The sequence below is a fragment of the Centruroides sculpturatus genome, unplaced genomic scaffold, assembly GCF_000671375.1.
Source record: "Centruroides sculpturatus isolate CEXI.00-Female unplaced genomic scaffold, Cexi_2.0 scaffold939, whole genome shotgun sequence".
NCBI lineage: Eukaryota > Metazoa > Arthropoda > Arachnida > Scorpiones > Buthidae > Centruroides > Centruroides sculpturatus.
The window spans coordinates 106083-127317 of NW_019385275.1; the positions used below are offsets into that span (position 1 = coordinate 106083).

The 21235-nt window shown below is 34.0% G+C and overlaps 1 protein-coding gene and 2 long non-coding RNA genes across 4 annotated transcripts in view; 2 read left to right on the forward strand and 1 right to left on the reverse strand.

Annotated features, from left to right (window-relative positions):
• The first annotated feature begins 1238 nt into the window (after positions 1-1238).
• On the forward strand, positions 1239-3123 carry LOC111637047. Of its 2 annotated transcripts, XR_002758629.1 has the most exons (4): positions 1239-1394; positions 1465-1665; positions 1739-2776; positions 3012-3123. It is a non-coding gene; the product is annotated as an uncharacterized LOC111637047 (long non-coding RNA). The 2 variants fall into 2 exon arrangements; XR_002758628.1 differs by having other exon boundaries at positions 1739-3042.
• Positions 3124-9204: 6081 nt separating this feature from the next.
• LOC111637052 (S-antigen protein-like) overlaps positions 9205-21235 on the forward strand; it is a 24181-nt gene continuing 12150 nt past the window's right edge. Inside the window, exons 1-3 of the mRNA XM_023382456.1 lie at positions 9205-9359; positions 9430-9630; positions 9704-10741. The gene's annotated coding sequence lies outside the window, so the exon portion shown is untranslated. The remainder of the gene's footprint in view (positions 9360-9429; positions 9631-9703; positions 10742-21235) is intronic.
• Positions 12846-17923, reverse strand: LOC111637054. The gene is made up of 3 exons (XR_002758633.1): positions 17763-17923; positions 14183-14215; positions 12846-12927 (listed from the first exon to the last, which is right to left on the reverse strand). It is a non-coding gene; the product is annotated as an uncharacterized LOC111637054 (long non-coding RNA).

Below are 21235 nucleotides of genomic sequence, written 5' to 3' on the forward strand. Positions count from 1 at the left end.
GCTGCTGGCTAAGGAGACAGCCACTTCTTCTGTTACACCAAGCTTCAATGACATCCCAACAGTGGCTATCAAGGATCTTATTAGAGAAACGCTCATCCACATGTGGCAGAGAGAATGGGAAGAAGCGGACACCTGTAGGACTACCTTTAAGTTCCTGCCTAACATTCCCAACCGTCTCTCTCTCAACCACATATATAGCAACTATTTCACCAGCCAACTCCTCACTGGCCATGGAAACTTTCGCCAGTACCTCAATAGATTCCACCACAGCGATACCCCCTTCTGTCAGTGTGACAGCGGCGCTATAGAGGATCCCCTGCACTTTATATTTGAATGCAACCTCTATGACACACAGATAACTCTGTCTGTGTCATAGGTGTCTAACTTACCCACAAAGCCCATATTGAAGGATTCAACTGGACCTGCACGCCCGATCTCCTCATCAACAACAGTGTCACTTACAACGGACTTACCGAATTTATCCGGGAAACCGGCGCTTTGAATCCAGACTTCACCACCCGAAATCAGGCAAGGAACTCTTGACAATATAGGTTACCTCTACAACAGGGGCCTTGGTAAAACCGACGAAACATGCACCCTTTTGTAACTATCACCACTTTCAACTCCGGTATTTATAATTGTTCTATAACCACAAAGCTTTTCTTTCATATGTAACGCGCCATAACTATGTGTACACTCTTTCTTTTCGTATCCTGCACATGTATCATTCTATTTAAATTATTGTGTTGTTCGCGCTAACGATTTCTCTCTTCTTCACCATCTTTCCTATCACACTTTCACCCTCCTCATCCATTACCCCTCCTCTTTTTTCACCCAAGGCGATACCTTTGAGTAATCCTGGTCTTCCGCCCCTTTCATTAAAAATAAAAAATAAATAAAAAAATAAAAAAAATTGGTGAACATTTCTGTAATTATAACATGTGAAATTTAATTTAAGATCATCTTAATTCATTATATTGTATTTTATTTTTGTATTTGGAATTATAAAACTTGTTTGAATTTCAACTTGTTTTCAATAAAACAAGTAAAGATAACCAAAATGTAGAATTTAATCAGGATTTGTGTGTGTGTAAATGCACTTTAGTATATATTATAATAGGGGTATCCCCACCCCATCATCCATAATGAGCAATCTCGAAAAAACAAGACCAATTAAAACGTTAAAGAACATTTAAGTTATTCTGTTACGGAGACTAATTACGTGAAAGTATTGTTAACAATAATCAATTTAAAATCCATTATATCGGATCAATTCTTCATTTTAACAAGTAAGGAAAATTCAGAATGATCTTCAAAGGGATATAGACCTATATTTGTTGCCGGCTTTTTTATATTAATAACTGGATACGGGTTGCAATCTTTCGTTGTCATAAGTAAGTACCGTACATTGCCGTAATAATTCTGGATAGAGAAAGGTTCTGACTTATAAATTCTCACCATTAGCTGAACCCTCTTGCGCAAGACTTTTTCGAACAGTCAGAGTCGGGTTTTGGGATTGCCTCAAATTGAAAATCGAAAAATACTTCGAGGGAACATTTTGTTCTGATGACAACTATTCGTGGCTGTATTAATTGATAACATATAATTTCGGCAAGCGAGACTGTAATTTGATGAATGAATTTATGCAAGATTTCTTCCCGGATGGTGAGTGATTAGATTTGTGATTTCTAAAGTTACTTCAAGCAGTTTAGTTAATTAAATTAAATTACTTTTCTAGAACGTACCATCATACAAAGAATATACGACCGTATGTGCTGTAAAACAAAATCTGAATGGGGATTACGAGCACTTTTCGAGTATCTTGGCAAACTTCCCCTCGGTGTCCAGAAATCTACTCGCTATACCATCTAACACATGTTATACTCTATAAGTTTATGGAACCAAGTCGTCAGTGGATCGAAAAAGTTTGGGAATCACTGATTTAAAGCATAACTATGAAAATATGTTTTAAATTAAAAATGCTACATTTTAATTTTTACGTCATAACGCATTAAATCATCATTTATTCTTATTGGGTCCAGCCCCACGAAGAAATTTGAAAATTTTAATATGAAACAATAGGCTACATAAAAATTTTTAAAAAATTTAAATTTATTTTAAAAACTTGCATTTTTAAAACAATAACCAAAGCAATATGGATTTGCGGAAGTATTTTCTCAATGTATTTACATACCAACACAAAAGCTAAATTAGAAATCTATATTTACATAATAGAATTAACACAGCTGAATTAAAACACGAGCTTTTGTAGAATAAACAAAGAATTTGTTAGTTATTTCTTCTACGAATATTAATTTTAATTTTTCAATTTTATTATTAACGTCTCGGCCATTAATAGAAGAGACCCAAAACTTTGTACGATTGTAATAATTATACAGCAAAGTTATTTTCTTTCCTCGATCGTCCAACGTAAGGATTTACACGTTAAATCAAACTGTTTAACTCGAATAGGGTTTTGATACAGTATCTTTATGCTCTCCGAAATTCTAAATTTAAATAAAATAATTAACGTTCATCAATCGAATAAACTAATCAGAAATTTTCTATAAAGAGCAAACTCATGCGACTAAACATAAACATCCTGTCGTGACGGCGAGTTGGAGTTGTACACGTGTAAATTACAGTATCTTCGTCACGCATACTTCCAGAGAGCTTGTTGCGTGACCTACATACTGTAACTGCTATTCGGACCTGCTTTTTCGAACATTTTTAAAAATTTGATTGCCGATGTCCGACCAGCCGACATGGAGTTTTGGTAAATTAATTTTAAAAAATCAAATTATAGTCCGATCGTATGTAAAAATTTTTTCTTTAGCGGCAAAATTTTAAAATACAACAGTGGTAAAAAGTGGTATGTTTGTGATAAAAAATACACGTGTTCTAAACGCAAAATATCGTAATCGTAAAAATCGCAAAATATGATGTATTAATATTGAAAACGAAAAGTTTTGTATTTTGTCTATTATTCTTCTCTTATTTTTGTCTCCCAGATTATGGTATCTCGACGGATCAATCATTCGGGAAAGCATTTCTCGCTAGCTTATCTAACCATTCCGTTAAGCGTTTTCCCGTTTCTGTACACGTCATGAGATTTACAAGTACTGTACGTTTTGAAATTAAGTTATTACTATCAATGGCTATCTTCGACAACCATAGAATTGTTATATAACACATACCCATTATTGCTTAGAATCATTTTACTACTTCAAAACGAACGTTTTCAATCTGAGCAATTTTTTGTAACGTTTACAATCGTTTTATAATCGAATCAATATGCAATAACAAAATTCCAATTTAAAACGGTCGAACATTTGGTTAAAAAGTCGAAATATATAAAAAATATTTATAATAATGTCTGAAATGTTATCAATTTACTTCACCTAAGTACTCAATGAAGACTAAACGTTGTTTAAAACAAAAAATCGCATCTGAAATAGAACAGAAGCCGTTTTCAGGTTAAGCCTTAATCCTTTCCCTCTCCCTAGCGGGGAGAGGGAATTTCGAAAAAATCCCTTCTTAGTGTACGTTTTCATGACGTACCCTAACTGTGTACGACATGGGCGTAGCCAGGAAGGGGCATGAGTGGGCACGGCCCCCCAGTTAACCTGGTGCCCTCTCCAAAAAATTACAGCCGAAAAAGTGTTGAGCCGATTTGCAAAAAGATATAAAAAGTTGAAGCTAATTTAATTGGGTGTAGTGTACCGCGGCCCGCAATTAATCTCTGAATAATGGACTTATCAATAATTCAAATAATTCAAATAATTGCTTGAATGGATCAGCGATGATTCTTCACAACCTCACAATGCGAAGTTGTGAAGTTATAGGAATGTTGACAAATTCTGATCCCTTAAATAAAAAAAAAGGTCAACGGTTTTCTATGCCCAATGTGAAAAGTGTATCTGTAATTTCTGTGTACAATTTAATCTCTCTACAGGGTGACGCCAGAATAAAGGTGATCTCGCATCACCTGAAAATCCTGCTAGGGCCGCCTCTGGTTCGTGCATTGAAAAAAGTTTTCTTTCCAATTCGGCCCGGAGGAATAAACTGTTGGCCACCCCTGGTCTATATCTAGATTAAAGACGGTAAACTATATTAATTAAAGAATGGTAAAAAAATAATCGATTGGTTAATTTTTGTTTAAGGCATTGCTAGAGTTTGATATTAATGTTACGAGAACGTATGATTAAAGGAAGTTTCATATTTTATGTGTGTTAAGTTATTGTCGATTCTTATGGAAATTTCATTTTAATGAACAATAATTTGAAATAATTCAATTTTGTGTCAGGTTGGCCTCTACTAGGCTCCCCATAACAAAACTCTGGCTACTCCAATGGTGTACGAAATTTTACCTCTAGGTTCAGCGGTTTGCTCTGGGCGATGATGGATTAATCACTCAGTCAATCAGGACAAGTAATTTTATATATTTAGACATAATAATTATTTGAGTTTTAAAAAAAAAATTAAATTGCCAAAATAGATTGTAGCTATATTCATAACGTCTGCTCAATTTAAAAATTAGTCAATATTTATCAGACTGCGCGACCATTACTGTCATTATTCATAATGGCTGGGCATTATAAATAATTCCCTATTAATCACTTTATCCATAGCATAGACTATATATATTTACGTTGTGTCGTGTCTTCTATTTCTATAAGACTTATGAATCAACGGTCACATAAAATGGAAATTTTATTGTCACTGATAAAGCTCGCAATGTCCTCGCCAAATTCGAGTCATCATGATCATAAAGAATCTCGGTGCCCCCACGTGTAATGAATTTAATATGTGTATAGGCCTATATTATTGAAAATTGTTGTGCGATATGAGTTAAATCGACAGAGACATTATACTGATCAGTTTTAATTTACGTTTTTATTGATCTTTGAAATCAGGAGAAAGTTAAGAATTCTTAATCTTCCACACTGTATTTTGCTTCACCTGAAATACATAAAAAATTAATTAAATATCTCACTAGTTTTTTTTTAATATGTACTGTACGTCTAACGTTTATTGTAATGTTGACGATAGTTATCATAGTCTGTGTTTTCTTGTTGTTGTTGTTGTTGTTGTTGTAGATTGCTATCATTATATGCAGAAAGCTTGTACATTGCGGCACTTGGAAAACACGTGTTCACCATTGTTTTCGAAGTTGTCCTTTTTTAATCTCTAAGAAAGCTGTAAGGTTTCATTTTGTTTAAATTTAGTTATTTTTATCACGGAAAACATTTCACTTATGACAAAATTAAAATAAAAATATTTGTTATTAACCGAAACCTTTTTCTAGCGGGGTCGTAATTGTTTGGTCGAGTTTCGAGGTACCACTGTATTTGATCAACGCGATTTTCATTTACGCAGTAGCATCGTAGATTTAATTAACTGCGTTAATCAGAGAACAGTCAATTAATCTCATGTTCCAAATCCCAGTTAATTAATATCTGTATAGTATGTATATATACACGTACGATGCCATTTTTTACAGCTTGTACCCTTTTTTTTTATGGTTTGCGGGGCGCCACTGAGTATATGTATTCCAATTGAAAACGGCCAGTAAGAAAGAAATATATTTCAGTAAGAGTTATATACGCTGGGAATATAATAAGCTTAGTTCATTAGTTCTAGTTAACTATGTTATTTACATTGTTTAATTCAAATCGAAGGTAAAAAACTGCTATTGATCAACAGCTTAAACTAAGAGGCAATTCAAGTTCAAAGGTTAGTTAATGTTAGTTGTCAGTTCTATGACTTTATTTGTACGCATTTCCACGAAATTAGTTCTACAAATACGTTGCAAAATATTGCTCTTGACTATAGACGGCTATTTTATTAAGTAAAGTCATTCAGTTGTTAAACTAAATTTATTTGTACCCCGGAATAAATGAAAGTTGTATAAAATGTGTGAGGATACTTCGACGATCTGTCACGACTTTCGACATTGATTATTGTCTTTTGTTATCCTTTTGTTAAACAATGACAACCGTTCGGTTGACAAACGAAACCATGATGAAACTTAGCTCAATTCAAGTTAGCAAATTGCTTGCTGACTGAAAGTACCCATATACTTTGTATTACGGTGCAATATTTTCTACGGATATTTAAACATGCAATAATAGAAGAAATTTGCGAATATTAACGTATTTATATTATAAATAATGAAAACAAACTTAATAAAAGATAGGAAGGAAAAGATGCATACATTTCCTGCTTCAGTATTTTATTCTGCACCTTCCTGTAATTAAAATGATAATTTATTATAAAAGAATCGTAATTGACTTATTTAAACTAATATTAAAATATCTCCAATTATAAAAAGAATTGAAAATTGAATAAATCAAAGTTCTTTTTTCTTATCACAGTAAGTTTAAATTTTATATAGAAAATATAACCATTTAATACGTAACTAATGATAAATAATCATTAAGGATCGTAATACATTCGACATTCTTATTTTTTAATAGTTTCGGTTGTTTGCGTCATTTTATATACCTTATTACAAATATACTGGGAGATCGTAATTAAAACACCATATTCAACGCTGTATAGAAAGATATTTAGCAGTCCAAATGCAATCAAATTTGATGTTGTAACATTTCAGGACATTCAGAACGCATTTCCGTAAGAATAAATTAGTACCAAACTCGTTACTATAGCGCTTTTACATTACAAGCAACAAAGCGTGTGTTCATTGATAGCGGTCGCTCTACGTCTCCGCTACTACGGAGTGCACTGTTGTTTGTGAACATTTAAGAACAACGGTGAAAGAAAGATGGCGGCGCCTGTACTATCGATAGTATTGTGATAGAAAGAGCTACGATTTTAAAATACGTTTTTACAGGCAAAAGAAGGGTCTCAATTGTAAAATTTAACCATAAAACGGATTAACTTGCCAACAGAGCATTCAAAGCAGCGACGAAAAAAATTAAAATACCGGCTACCATTCGAAAAAAATCGAGAGGACACTTATATCACAGCGTGCACTAATTTGCGTTGTCACAACTTCTAAATTTTCATTTATAAAATCACCCAATGGACCCGGAACGAAATTGTCTGAGTCATGGAGGACGCCATGTTGCTTTCCACTGTAAACTACTGCGAGGTTCCAAAAAACGGATTGAAATTAAAAATTTATTATAAAAGTTTATTGAAACGAAACTAGAAAAATTTTCATTGTTAAAACCGATCAAAAGTCGGATTAATCGTTCAAGTCATATGAGAATGAGACAAGAAAGAAAAAAAAAAAACTATTAATATCGACGCAATAGGTGTAAACGAACGTCGACCAGTAGAGATGGACCTTTGACAGAGCTCTCGTATACAAGCAATTAGAACATAGAAAAATTTTGAAAAGGGAAAAGGTTAATAATAGAAAGGGACATCGCGTTGGGTCAGTAAAATTCTAAAACGTCATTGTCATAGGCTAGACAACGATGAGGCAAAATATGAGCGCAGGTTTCAAAGTTTCATCAGCACCTTCCGTCCAGAGTTAACGGATGGTGTTGGGGAGATTCTCCAAAGCCGACCTTTCTCTTGACCCGAACAGGTCTTGTCTTTCGTTTAGGGACAGAGGAAGGACCAATCAATCAGAATGGAGAAAAGAAAGAACAGAGATTGATCCCCGATCTTCAAGGACAGACTGACTTTGTTTAATTAAACTGTACACCAGCACCCAACCAATCGACAGTCTCCTCACCTTCCGCTGTCCCAGGACCACCTTCGATTGATGCCCAGGACGTCAGAACAACGGTTTTAAAAAGACTATTTTTTTCCTAGTGTAAATTTATTTTATGTTACAATAAACGGTTTTTGTAAGATTGTAAAGTATTGGTCTTTTAGCAGAGAGGGAACAAAACAAGCGCGACCTTGTCAATTGGACCCATGTGTGGTCGGACGTTAACCCACTTAGTAAACTAATAAACGAAAGTGGCGGACGTTAATGTAATCTCCACGCTCGTCAGATAACAGCGGACCTGGGTGTAAGCTGTTCACGAAAGAATGGTTTATAATTGGTCAGAAGTTTCCGTCCAAAAAACGCTTAAAATGCAGAGCGAACGGGAGAGGGAGGAGAGAAGGACAAGAAACTGATAACACGGTAGTCTTATACTATGTTCGCACACAATCCACGACTCACTTCGATCTCGATTAACCTACAATCTGGATTGTGACTGTCGCCAGTCGAACCACTCGAACGTGATGCTGTTCGCACAAGCGGTCCACTTGAGAAGAACCCGGCTATTAAACGCGATGATAAAACTGATATAACTACGCGGTAAGTCACGAACACCAATAAACAAAATGGAAATTTTGATTAGAAATAAATACAGTACTTTTTCTTGTCATATATCTAATAAAGTTTCACAAAGCCGTAAACCCTTATTCATATTTTATTTTTGAGTGGAAAAGAAACATTTTCAAATATTTGGAGATTTGTGAATGAGGAAGGATTACTAAATAAAGCTGGAGTTGTGACTCAAAGGATTATAGATCCAAATTTGAGGAAAGGATAGAAAGGCCAAAAGATAAAAAGTAGTGAGAAAGGTTAAATAGACCTTCTGTTATGCAAATATTGACCCTTAATTTTCCAACTTTCCTCACTTCTTTATCTTTTGTCCTTTCTCTCCTTTCCCCGCATTTGGGTCTATAATCCTTTGAGTCACAACTCCAGCTTTATTTAGTATTTCTTCCAACGTTGCAAGATTTGGCTACATTGCGCCAAATGTGGCTACTTTTTTTGTTTGATGTAGAAATTATCATTTGGTGCATTGGCTACTTCTTGGGCTACATATTATTTATAAATATATTAGTTGAATAAAAATGCACTTTAAAATGGTGTTTCGTCGNAATAAAAAAATAAAAAAAATTGGTGAACATTTCTGTAATTATAACATGTGAAATTTAATTTAAGATCATCTTAATTCATTATATTGTATTTTATTTTTGTATTTGGAATTATAAAACTTGTTTGAATTTCAACTTGTTTTCAATAAAACAAGTAAAGATAACCAAAATGTAGAATTTAATCAGGATTTGTGTGTGTGTAAATGCACTTTAGTATATATTATAATAGGGGTATCCCCACCCCATCATCCATAATGAGCAATCTCGAAAAAACAAGACCAATTAAAACGTTAAAGAACATTTAAGTTATTCTGTTACGGAGACTAATTACGTGAAAGTATTGTTAACAATAATCAATTTAAAATCCATTATATCGGATCAATTCTTCATTTTAACAAGTAAGGAAAATTCAGAATGATCTTCAAAGGGATATAGACCTATATTTGTTGCCGGCTTTTTTATATTAATAACTGGATACGGGTTGCAATCTTTCGTTGTCATAAGTAAGTACCGTACATTGCCGTAATAATTCTGGATAGAGAAAGGTTCTGACTTATAAATTCTCACCATTAGCTGAACCCTCTTGCGCAAGACTTTTTCGAACAGTCAGAGTCGGGTTTTGGGATTGCCTCAAATTGAAAATCGAAAAATACTTCGAGGGAACATTTTGTTCTGATGACAACTATTCGTGGCTGTATTAATTGATAACATATAATTTCGGCAAGCGAGACTGTAATTTGATGAATGAATTTATGCAAGATTTCTTCCCGGATGGTGAGTGATTAGATTTGTGATTTCTAAAGTTACTTCAAGCAGTTTAGTTAATTAAATTAAATTACTTTTCTAGAACGTACCATCATACAAAGAATATACGACCGTATGTGCTGTAAAACAAAATCTGAATGGGGATTACGAGCACTTTTCGAGTATCTTGGCAAACTTCCCCTCGGTGTCCAGAAATCTACTCGCTATACCATCTAACACATGTTATACTCTATAAGTTTATGGAACCAAGTCGTCAGTGGATCGAAAAAGTTTGGGAATCACTGATTTAAAGCATAACTATGAAAATATGTTTTAAATTAAAAATGCTACATTTTAATTTTTACGTCATAACGCATTAAATCATCATTTATTCTTATTGGGTCCAGCCCCACGAAGAAATTTGAAAATTTTAATATGAAACAATAGGCTACATAAAAATTTTTAAAAAATTTAAATTTATTTTAAAAACTTGCATTTTTAAAACAATAACCAAAGCAATATGGATTTGCGGAAGTATTTTCTCAATGTATTTACATACCAACACAAAAGCTAAATTAGAAATCTATATTTACATAATAGAATTAACACAGCTGAATTAAAACACGAGCTTTTGTAGAATAAACAAAGAATTTGTTAGTTATTTCTTCTACGAATATTAATTTTAATTTTTCAATTTTATTATTAACGTCTCGGCCATTAATAGAAGAGACCCAAAACTTTGTACGATTGTAATAATTATACAGCAAAGTTATTTTCTTTCCTCGATCGTCCAACGTAAGGATTTACACGTTAAATCAAACTGTTTAACTCGAATAGGGTTTTGATACAGTATCTTTATGCTCTCCGAAATTCTAAATTTAAATAAAATAATTAACGTTCATCAATCGAATAAACTAATCAGAAATTTTCTATAAAGAGCAAACTCATGCGACTAAACATAAACATCCTGTCGTGACGGCGAGTTGGAGTTGTACACGTGTAAATTACAGTATCTTCGTCACGCATACTTCCAGAGAGCTTGTTGCGTGACCTACATACTGTAACTGCTATTCGGACCTGCTTTTTCGAACATTTTTAAAAATTTGATTGCCGATGTCCGACCAGCCGACATGGAGTTTTGGTAAATTAATTTTAAAAAATCAAATTATAGTCCGATCGTATGTAAAAATTTTTTCTTTAGCGGCAAAATTTTAAAATACAACAGTGGTAAAAAGTGGTATGTTTGTGATAAAAAATACACGTGTTCTAAACGCAAAATATCGTAATCGTAAAAATCGCAAAATATGATGTATTAATATTGAAAACGAAAAGTTTTGTATTTTGTCTATTATTCTTCTCTTATTTTTGTCTCCCAGATTATGGTATCTCGACGGATCAATCATTCGGGAAAGCATTTCTCGCTAGCTTATCTAACCATTCCGTTAAGCGTTTTCCCGTTTCTGTACACGTCATGAGATTTACAAGTACTGTACGTTTTGAAATTAAGTTATTACTATCAATGGCTATCTTCGACAACCATAGAATTGTTATATAACACATACCCATTATTGCTTAGAATCATTTTACTACTTCAAAACGAACGTTTTCAATCTGAGCAATTTTTTGTAACGTTTACAATCGTTTTATAATCGAATCAATATGCAATAACAAAATTCCAATTTAAAACGGTCGAACATTTGGTTAAAAAGTCGAAATATATAAAAAATATTTATAATAATGTCTGAAATGTTATCAATTTACTTCACCTAAGTACTCAATGAAGACTAAACGTTGTTTAAAACAAAAAATCGCATCTGAAATAGAACAGAAGCCGTTTTCAGGTTAAGCCTTAATCCTTTCCCTCTCCCTAGCGGGGAGAGGGAATTTCGAAAAAATCCCTTCTTAGTGTACGTTTTCATGACGTACCCTAACTGTGTACGACATGGGCGTAGCCAGGAAGGGGCATGAGTGGGCACGGCCCCCCAGTTAACCTGGTGCCCTCTCCAAAAAATTACAGCCGAAAAAGTGTTGAGCCGATTTGCAAAAAGATATAAAAAGTTGAAGCTAATTTAATTGGGTGTAGTGTACCGCGGCCCGCAATTAATCTCTGAATAATGGACTTATCAATAATTCAAATAATTCAAATAATTGCTTGAATGGATCAGCGATGATTCTTCACAACCTCACAATGCGAAGTTGTGAAGTTATAGGAATGTTGACAAATTCTGATCCCTTAAATAAAAAAAAAGGTCAACGGTTTTCTATGCCCAATGTGAAAAGTGTATCTGTAATTTCTGTGTACAATTTAATCTCTCTACAGGGTGACGCCAGAATAAAGGTGATCTCGCATCACCTGAAAATCCTGCTAGGGCCGCCTCTGGTTCGTGCATTGAAAAAAGTTTTCTTTCCAATTCGGCCCGGAGGAATAAACTGTTGGCCACCCCTGGTCTATATCTAGATTAAAGACGGTAAACTATATTAATTAAAGAATGGTAAAAAAATAATCGATTGGTTAATTTTTGTTTAAGGCATTGCTAGAGTTTGATATTAATGTTACGAGAACGTATGATTAAAGGAAGTTTCATATTTTATGTGTGTTAAGTTATTGTCGATTCTTATGGAAATTTCATTTTAATGAACAATAATTTGAAATAATTCAATTTTGTGTCAGGTTGGCCTCTACTAGGCTCCCCATAACAAAACTCTGGCTACTCCAATGGTGTACGAAATTTTACCTCTAGGTTCAGCGGTTTGCTCTGGGCGATGATGGATTAATCACTCAGTCAATCAGGACAAGTAATTTTATATATTTAGACATAATAATTATTTGAGTTTTAAAAAAAAAATTAAATTGCCAAAATAGATTGTAGCTATATTCATAACGTCTGCTCAATTTAAAAATTAGTCAATATTTATCAGACTGCGCGACCATTACTGTCATTATTCATAATGGCTGGGCATTATAAATAATTCCCTATTAATCACTTTATCCATAGCATAGACTATATATATTTACGTTGTGTCGTGTCTTCTATTTCTATAAGACTTATGAATCAACGGTCACATAAAATGGAAATTTTATTGTCACTGATAAAGCTCGCAATGTCCTCGCCAAATTCGAGTCATCATGATCATAAAGAATCTCGGTGCCCCCACGTGTAATGAATTTAATATGTGTATAGGCCTATATTATTGAAAATTGTTGTGCGATATGAGTTAAATCGACAGAGACATTATACTGATCAGTTTTAATTTACGTTTTTATTGATCTTTGAAATCAGGAGAAAGTTAAGAATTCTTAATCTTCCACACTGTATTTTGCTTCACCTGAAATACATAAAAAATTAATTAAATATCTCACTAGTTTTTTTTTAATATGTACTGTACGTCTAACGTTTATTGTAATGTTGACGATAGTTATCATAGTCTGTGTTTTCTTGTTGTTGTTGTTGTTGTTGTTGTAGATTGCTATCATTATATGCAGAAAGCTTGTACATTGCGGCACTTGGAAAACACGTGTTCACCATTGTTTTCGAAGTTGTCCTTTTTTAATCTCTAAGAAAGCTGTAAGGTTTCATTTTGTTTAAATTTAGTTATTTTTATCACGGAAAACATTTCACTTATGACAAAATTAAAATAAAAATATTTGTTATTAACCGAAACCTTTTTCTAGCGGGGTCGTAATTGTTTGGTCGAGTTTCGAGGTACCACTGTATTTGATCAACGCGATTTTCATTTACGCAGTAGCATCGTAGATTTAATTAACTGCGTTAATCAGAGAACAGTCAATTAATCTCATGTTCCAAATCCCAGTTAATTAATATCTGTATAGTATGTATATATACACGTACGATGCCATTTTTTACAGCTTGTACCCTTTTTTTTTATGGTTTGCGGGGCGCCACTGAGTATATGTATTCCAATTGAAAACGGCCAGTAAGAAAGAAATATATTTCAGTAAGAGTTATATACGCTGGGAATATAATAAGCTTAGTTCATTAGTTCTAGTTAACTATGTTATTTACATTGTTTAATTCAAATCGAAGGTAAAAAACTGCTATTGATCAACAGCTTAAACTAAGAGGCAATTCAAGTTCAAAGGTTAGTTAATGTTAGTTGTCAGTTCTATGACTTTATTTGTACGCATTTCCACGAAATTAGTTCTACAAATACGTTGCAAAATATTGCTCTTGACTATAGACGGCTATTTTATTAAGTAAAGTCATTCAGTTGTTAAACTAAATTTATTTGTACCCCGGAATAAATGAAAGTTGTATAAAATGTGTGAGGATACTTCGACGATCTGTCACGACTTTCGACATTGATTATTGTCTTTTGTTATCCTTTTGTTAAACAATGACAACCGTTCGGTTGACAAACGAAACCATGATGAAACTTAGCTCAATTCAAGTTAGCAAATTGCTTGCTGACTGAAAGTACCCATATACTTTGTATTACGGTGCAATATTTTCTACGGATATTTAAACATGCAATAATAGAAGAAATTTGCGAATATTAACGTATTTATATTATAAATAATGAAAACAAACTTAATAAAAGATAGGAAGGAAAAGATGCATACATTTCCTGCTTCAGTATTTTATTCTGCACCTTCCTGTAATTAAAATGATAATTTATTATAAAAGAATCGTAATTGACTTATTTAAACTAATATTAAAATATCTCCAATTATAAAAAGAATTGAAAATTGAATAAATCAAAGTTCTTTTTTCTTATCACAGTAAGTTTAAATTTTATATAGAAAATATAACCATTTAATACGTAACTAATGATAAATAATCATTAAGGATCGTAATACATTCGACATTCTTATTTTTTAATAGTTTCGGTTGTTTGCGTCATTTTATATACCTTATTACAAATATACTGGGAGATCGTAATTAAAACACCATATTCAACGCTGTATAGAAAGATATTTAGCAGTCCAAATGCAATCAAATTTGATGTTGTAACATTTCAGGACATTCAGAACGCATTTCCGTAAGAATAAATTAGTACCAAACTCGTTACTATAGCGCTTTTACATTACAAGCAACAAAGCGTGTGTTCATTGATAGCGGTCGCTCTACGTCTCCGCTACTACGGAGTGCACTGTTGTTTGTGAACATTTAAGAACAACGGTGAAAGAAAGATGGCGGCGCCTGTACTATCGATAGTATTGTGATAGAAAGAGCTACGATTTTAAAATACGTTTTTACAGGCAAAAGAAGGGTCTCAATTGTAAAATTTAACCATAAAACGGATTAACTTGCCAACAGAGCATTCAAAGCAGCGACGAAAAAAATTAAAATACCGGCTACCATTCGAAAAAAATCGAGAGGACACTTATATCACAGCGTGCACTAATTTGCGTTGTCACAACTTCTAAATTTTCATTTATAAAATCACCCAATGGACCCGGAACGAAATTGTCTGAGTCATGGAGGACGCCATGTTGCTTTCCACTGTAAACTACTGCGAGGTTCCAAAAAACGGATTGAAATTAAAAATTTATTATAAAAGTTTATTGAAACGAAACTAGAAAAATTTTCATTGTTAAAACCGATCAAAAGTCGGATTAATCGTTCAAGTCATATGAGAATGAGACAAGAAAGAAAAAAAAAAAACTATTAATATCGACGCAATAGGTGTAAACGAACGTCGACCAGTAGAGATGGACCTTTGACAGAGCTCTCGTATACAAGCAATTAGAACATAGAAAAATTTTGAAAAGGGAAAAGGTTAATAATAGAAAGGGACATCGCGTTGGGTCAGTAAAATTCTAAAACGTCATTGTCATAGGCTAGACAACGATGAGGCAAAATATGAGCGCAGGTTTCAAAGTTTCATCAGCACCTTCCGTCCAGAGTTAACGGATGGTGTTGGGGAGATTCTCCAAAGCCGACCTTTCTCTTGACCCGAACAGGTCTTGTCTTTCGTTTAGGGACAGAGGAAGGACCAATCAATCAGAATGGAGAAAAGAAAGAACAGAGATTGATCCCCGATCTTCAAGGACAGACTGACTTTGTTTAATTAAACTGTACACCAGCACCCAACCAATCGACAGTCTCCTCACCTTCCGCTGTCCCAGGACCACCTTCGATTGATGCCCAGGACGTCAGAACAACGGTTTTAAAAAGACTATTTTTTTCCTAGTGTAAATTTATTTTATGTTACAATAAACGGTTTTTGTAAGATTGTAAAGTATTGGTCTTTTAGCAGAGAGGGAACAAAACAAGCGCGACCTTGTCAATTGGACCCATGTGTGGTCGGACGTTAACCCACTTAGTAAACTAATAAACGAAAGTGGCGGACGTTAATGTAATCTCCACGCTCGTCAGATAACAGCGGACCTGGGTGTAAGCTGTTCACGAAAGAATGGTTTATAATTGGTCAGAAGTTTCCGTCCAAAAAACGCTTAAAATGCAGAGCGAACGGGAGAGGGAGGAGAGAAGGACAAGAAACTGATAACACGGTAGTCTTATACTATGTTCGCACACAATCCACGACTCACTTCGATCTCGATTAACCTACAATCTGGATTGTGACTGTCGCCAGTCGAACCACTCGAACGTGATGCTGTTCGCACAAGCGGTCCACTTGAGAAGAACCCGGCTATTAAACGCGATGATAAAACTGATATAACTACGCGGTAAGTCACGAACACCAATAAACAAAATGGAAATTTTGATTAGAAATAAATACAGTACTTTTTCTTGTCATATATCTAATAAAGTTTCACAAAGCCGTAAACCCTTATTCATATTTTATTTTTGAGTGGAAAAGAAACATTTTCAAATATTTGGAGATTTGTGAATGAGGAAGGATTACTAAATAAAGCTGGAGTTGTGACTCAAAGGATTATAGATCCAAATTTGAGGAAAGGATAGAAAGGCCAAAAGATAAAAAGTAGTGAGAAAGGTTAAATAGACCTTCTGTTATGCAAATATTGACCCTTAATTTTTCAACTTTCCTCACTTCTTTATCTTTTGTCCTTTCTCTCCTTTCCCCGCATTTGGGTCTATAATCCTTTGAGTCACAACTCCAGCTTTATTTAGTAATCCTTCCAACGTTGCAAGATTTGGCTACATTGCGCCAAATGTGGCTACTTTTTTTGTTTGATGTAGAAATTATCATTTGGTGCATTGGCTACTTCTTGGGCTACATATTATTTATAAATATATTAGTAGAATAAAAATGCACTTTAAAATGGTGTTTCGTCGCTTTTTATTAATTAGAGACCCAAATAAAACAAACATTTGTGTTTTTCAAATAAATTTTCGTTTGTCTCTTTTATAATAAATGAATTTATTTCTATGCAAAATTTGAAAGTGTCTGTAGAAGTAATTTTTTAAAACATCCTTTTTTGTGATAAAGTTTTAATACTTATTGTTATAATCTAGACATGTTAATCCTTAAATATACTTGTATATTGGGCCACAAGTGTATATTATATATACTTGTGGCCCAAACTCCTTGACTTCTTCCAATGCGACCCAGAGAAACAAAAAGGACACCCCTGATCTAGATTGAAATGCTCGGTGCAAACGGGGTATTAGGCACTTGGGCATCCCGCTGAGCTTAGAGAGAGTGTACTCCTCTGGTAACATCTCAGGGACGGGTAAGTGAGGAGACTGGACAGACCGTGCAATTGAGCCAACTCCACAAGCTGACTGAGGCCTCTCCAAGGTTTAATAGTTCCCTGAAGCCAATCTAGTACCTGAGGCACCACGCTTTGTTATCCTGTATATATCTATGTTTTCGAACTTGTACACTCTATATATTTGATTTGTAAATAAACTGTAAATATTGTCTAACTTGAGTGTGGAGATGTGCTTTCCATCGAATCTGGATCACCATATCTAATCGTGATACACACGGAAACCAAGTCAACGAGACGGAGTTTGAGAAAGAACTTCACTAGAACTTCACTAAGATACTTGTCATCTTTGTTTCCGCCGCCAGTACCCACTTACGAAAGGATTGTAGACTATCACTGACGCGAAATTAACTAATTTCCCCTACAAGTCGGCTTATTTACACCACCACTACTATTACTTTTACTACCAGCGACTGATTTTGCCGTCCGATGGCAAGTTTCACAGAAACTTTTAAACGAATGACGCTCGCGAGGAGTAACGCAGAGGGATAAAAGAACGAACCTTGTTGCTATTTTCACCGTTACCGCCTTGTCCATCTTTTCCAGCGAAGTCAGGTTTACCTTTTCCAGCGAAGTCAGGTTTACCTTTTCCAGCGAAGTCAGGTCTACCTTTTCCAGCGAAGTCAGGTCTACCTTTTCCAGCGAAGTCAGGTTTAACTCCTCCAACACCTGAATTAAGTATAAATTTATTTATTGTAGTAAATCAGTTATAACATCTTGAAATCATCATTTTATATGTAAACGAACGTCGACCAGTAGAGATGGACCTTTGACAGAGCTCTCGTATACAAGCAATTAGAACATAGAAAAATTTTGAAAAGGGAAAAGGTTAATAATAGAAAGGGACATCGCGTTGGGTCAGTAAAATTCTAAAACGTCATTGTCATAGGCTAGACAACGATGAGGCAAAATATGAGCGCAGGTTTCAAAGTTTCATCAGCACCTTCCGTCCAGAGTTAACGGATGGTGTTGGGGAGATTCTCCAAAGCCGACCTTTCTCTTGACCCGAACAGGTCTTGTCTTTCGTTTAGGGACAGAGGAAGGACCAATCAATCAGAATGGAGAAAAGAAAGAACAGAGATTGATCCCCGATCTTCAAGGACAGACTGACTTTGTTTAATTAAACTGTACACCAGCACCCAACCAATCGACAGTCTCCTCACCTTCCGCTGTCCCAGGACCACCTTCGATTGATGCCCAGGACGTCAGAACAACGGTTTTAAAAAGACTATTTTTTTCCTAGTGTAAATTTATTTTATGTTACAATAAACGGTTTTTGTAAGATTGTAAAGTATTGGTCTTTTAGCAGAGAGGGAACAAAACAAGCGCGACCTTGNGAAACCTGTCTAATATGGAAACGGAAGAATTTTTTGAAATCATCTACATAACTCGAGTAAAGCGACATGCTTTCGCGTAACAGCAAGTAAATTATAAATCATAAAAATCCATGTTGCTGTTTATGTCATCATCACAATGTCGGGTTGCGATTTTAATCATATTTTTAATTTATTTAATTTAAATTATATACTCTCAGCTAGTACATCATACTTTTCCTGCTAACAGTAGAATCATGCAGTGATGTATCTAGCTCTTGAATCTAACTCGGTTTGAATCAGTTGTTTTTATATAGTTAATCTTATAAACCTCTATACAAGGGAAAATTCCAGCCGGTACCGTGACGTTATGCTTTAAACAGATTTTATGCTACAGTATACTTGTATAATGTATTAATAGTGTACAAGTATAGTATAAAATCTGTTGTAGAAGCCATTGTAAACTACATATTTTATATATGTCTATCAATCTTTAATATACTATAGTACATGTGTGTGTGTGTATGCTTGACCTGTATTTTTCTTTATATCTAAGTATCCTTATGTAGAGGGTGCCAGAAATGGCTGAGTCATCCCTTCATTGATCTCTTGGAAAAGTATTGATACTTTATTTTACACTAGTAGCTCGGGACGTTGAGTTCTAATATGAGCACAGACAGAAAAGGAAATCTTACAAAATTTAAAGATAAATTTTACAATGCACTGGAAAAAGTAAATCACATTGACAGCTCTTCAAATTTGGATGTTAAAACGCCGACACTGCACTATCCAGACATTATCCAAGATACAGCATTGACCATCACAGCATTGCCAAGTCTCAGTAGAGCCTTTATTTTCCGCTCTTAAAATTATTAAATCAGATTTAATAATTTTAAGAGCTTCCATGAATGCTGACTTCATAAAAGCGATTTTTTTTAAGTAATTCAGTTTATAACAGAGATAAAACACAATAAATTAATCAACATGACAAAATAAACAACCTTTTTCTTTACCGGTGTGAATGTTATATTTCTTATTCTTGACTTAGTTTAATCTATCTGTATACTTATAGGCCCATACTATCCAATATACTCGTATATTATGTACAACATTTTTATTAAACTACTTTGTGTACGAATGTAATTACTGTTTTTATTTATGCATGCTTACCAGTCGCAAATACCATCGCCATCAAGACAATAAATATCAATTTATATATTAAGTAGATGTTTTAATGTTTAATTTTTAAAATCGTTTTATTTCGTATTTTCTAAAAAAAAGTAATCAGAATCGTCGTCATTATTACTTTCCCGTTATACGTTATCCTGTTATACATTATAGGCTTATAACAAAGGAAAACAATGACGATCAGTCAAAAAACGACTTTGCCAGATTTTTTTTCTTTTGTACTCGGGAAGACTCGAAACGTAGAGAAGTGCAAAAAAATTAGGGTTTTTTTCTGTATGCACGGATGGTAGAATGTGTGTGGGGGCACAATTTACTTCAACCATTTTGAAGCTTAATAATTCCTGTGTTAAACCATTTTACTCCGATTGAAAAACCACAGAAGTTATTAAGCTTCAAACAGGGTGAACAAAATTATGCCCCACATATACAGTCTAACATCCGACTGAACATAATCATGCCGCCTGCTTCTGGTGGTAAAACGAAGGTGCCGTCAGCGTAGTTCTACCCTGACGGCGCCTTCGGTTTACCCTAGACTACCCTAAATTGAGAGCTCGAGCCCAAGCTCGACCATCATCGAACTCATGCTCGGATAAAAAAAAAATAAGACGAACAATTCTATGACGAAGATCCCTGTATTGTTATCGTGAAATAATAATCAGAACAATTCTTAATTCATTATTTTTTAAAAATCTTAATAACTCAAATGTCTTAAGATTTTAGGCTTTATCAGGTATTAATTTACATCTGATATGGAGGTAATTGATGTTTTAGTTTGGTAATCCTAATTTGACAAATGAGAAAAATCTCGCCTGGTCTTTAAATAATCATAAAATATATTCGTAATGCGATTATTTAAACTTAATTTTAATTAATTCACTTTCAACATGTGTTGTGTATCTTAGCTGAAGGTAGAAAATTAAATAAGCCATTCACTTGATTTCAAACATACTTTAATACGTAAATGATCAGTTTTAAAATTTTATTTATTTACATATATATTTGCGTTTTAATTAGTGTTTCTCAAACGGGATGCCGGTTGTTTTTTTAACCCGGGAAATATCCCGGGAAATTTTTCTTATCCCGGGAAATCTCGCAAATTTCTTAAAAATTCACTTTTTTTCTTATTTTGTGTTAAGGTTAATAAATTTTGCAAATAAAAAGCATAATTATCTCATTCACTGTCAGAATACATTTGTATTTATTAATTTTAAACCTACTTATTAGTTTTTTTTTTATTTTTGTTCGTTATGGCATGTCACAAATGGTCAATAATCAATATGTAGCTTATTTGTGCCAGGACTGAAAATTCTTTACTTGTCAGAACCCGTAATATATGGAATAATTGTGCTTACGCTGTCTTAATTTTTAACCATGCCCAGTAGCTTCAATAAATGCGTAACGCCAGATTGTGCAAATTGGGCAAAGATACAAACGAGTATAAAGTCTGCAAGTATGAAGTTTTTCTTCATAAACC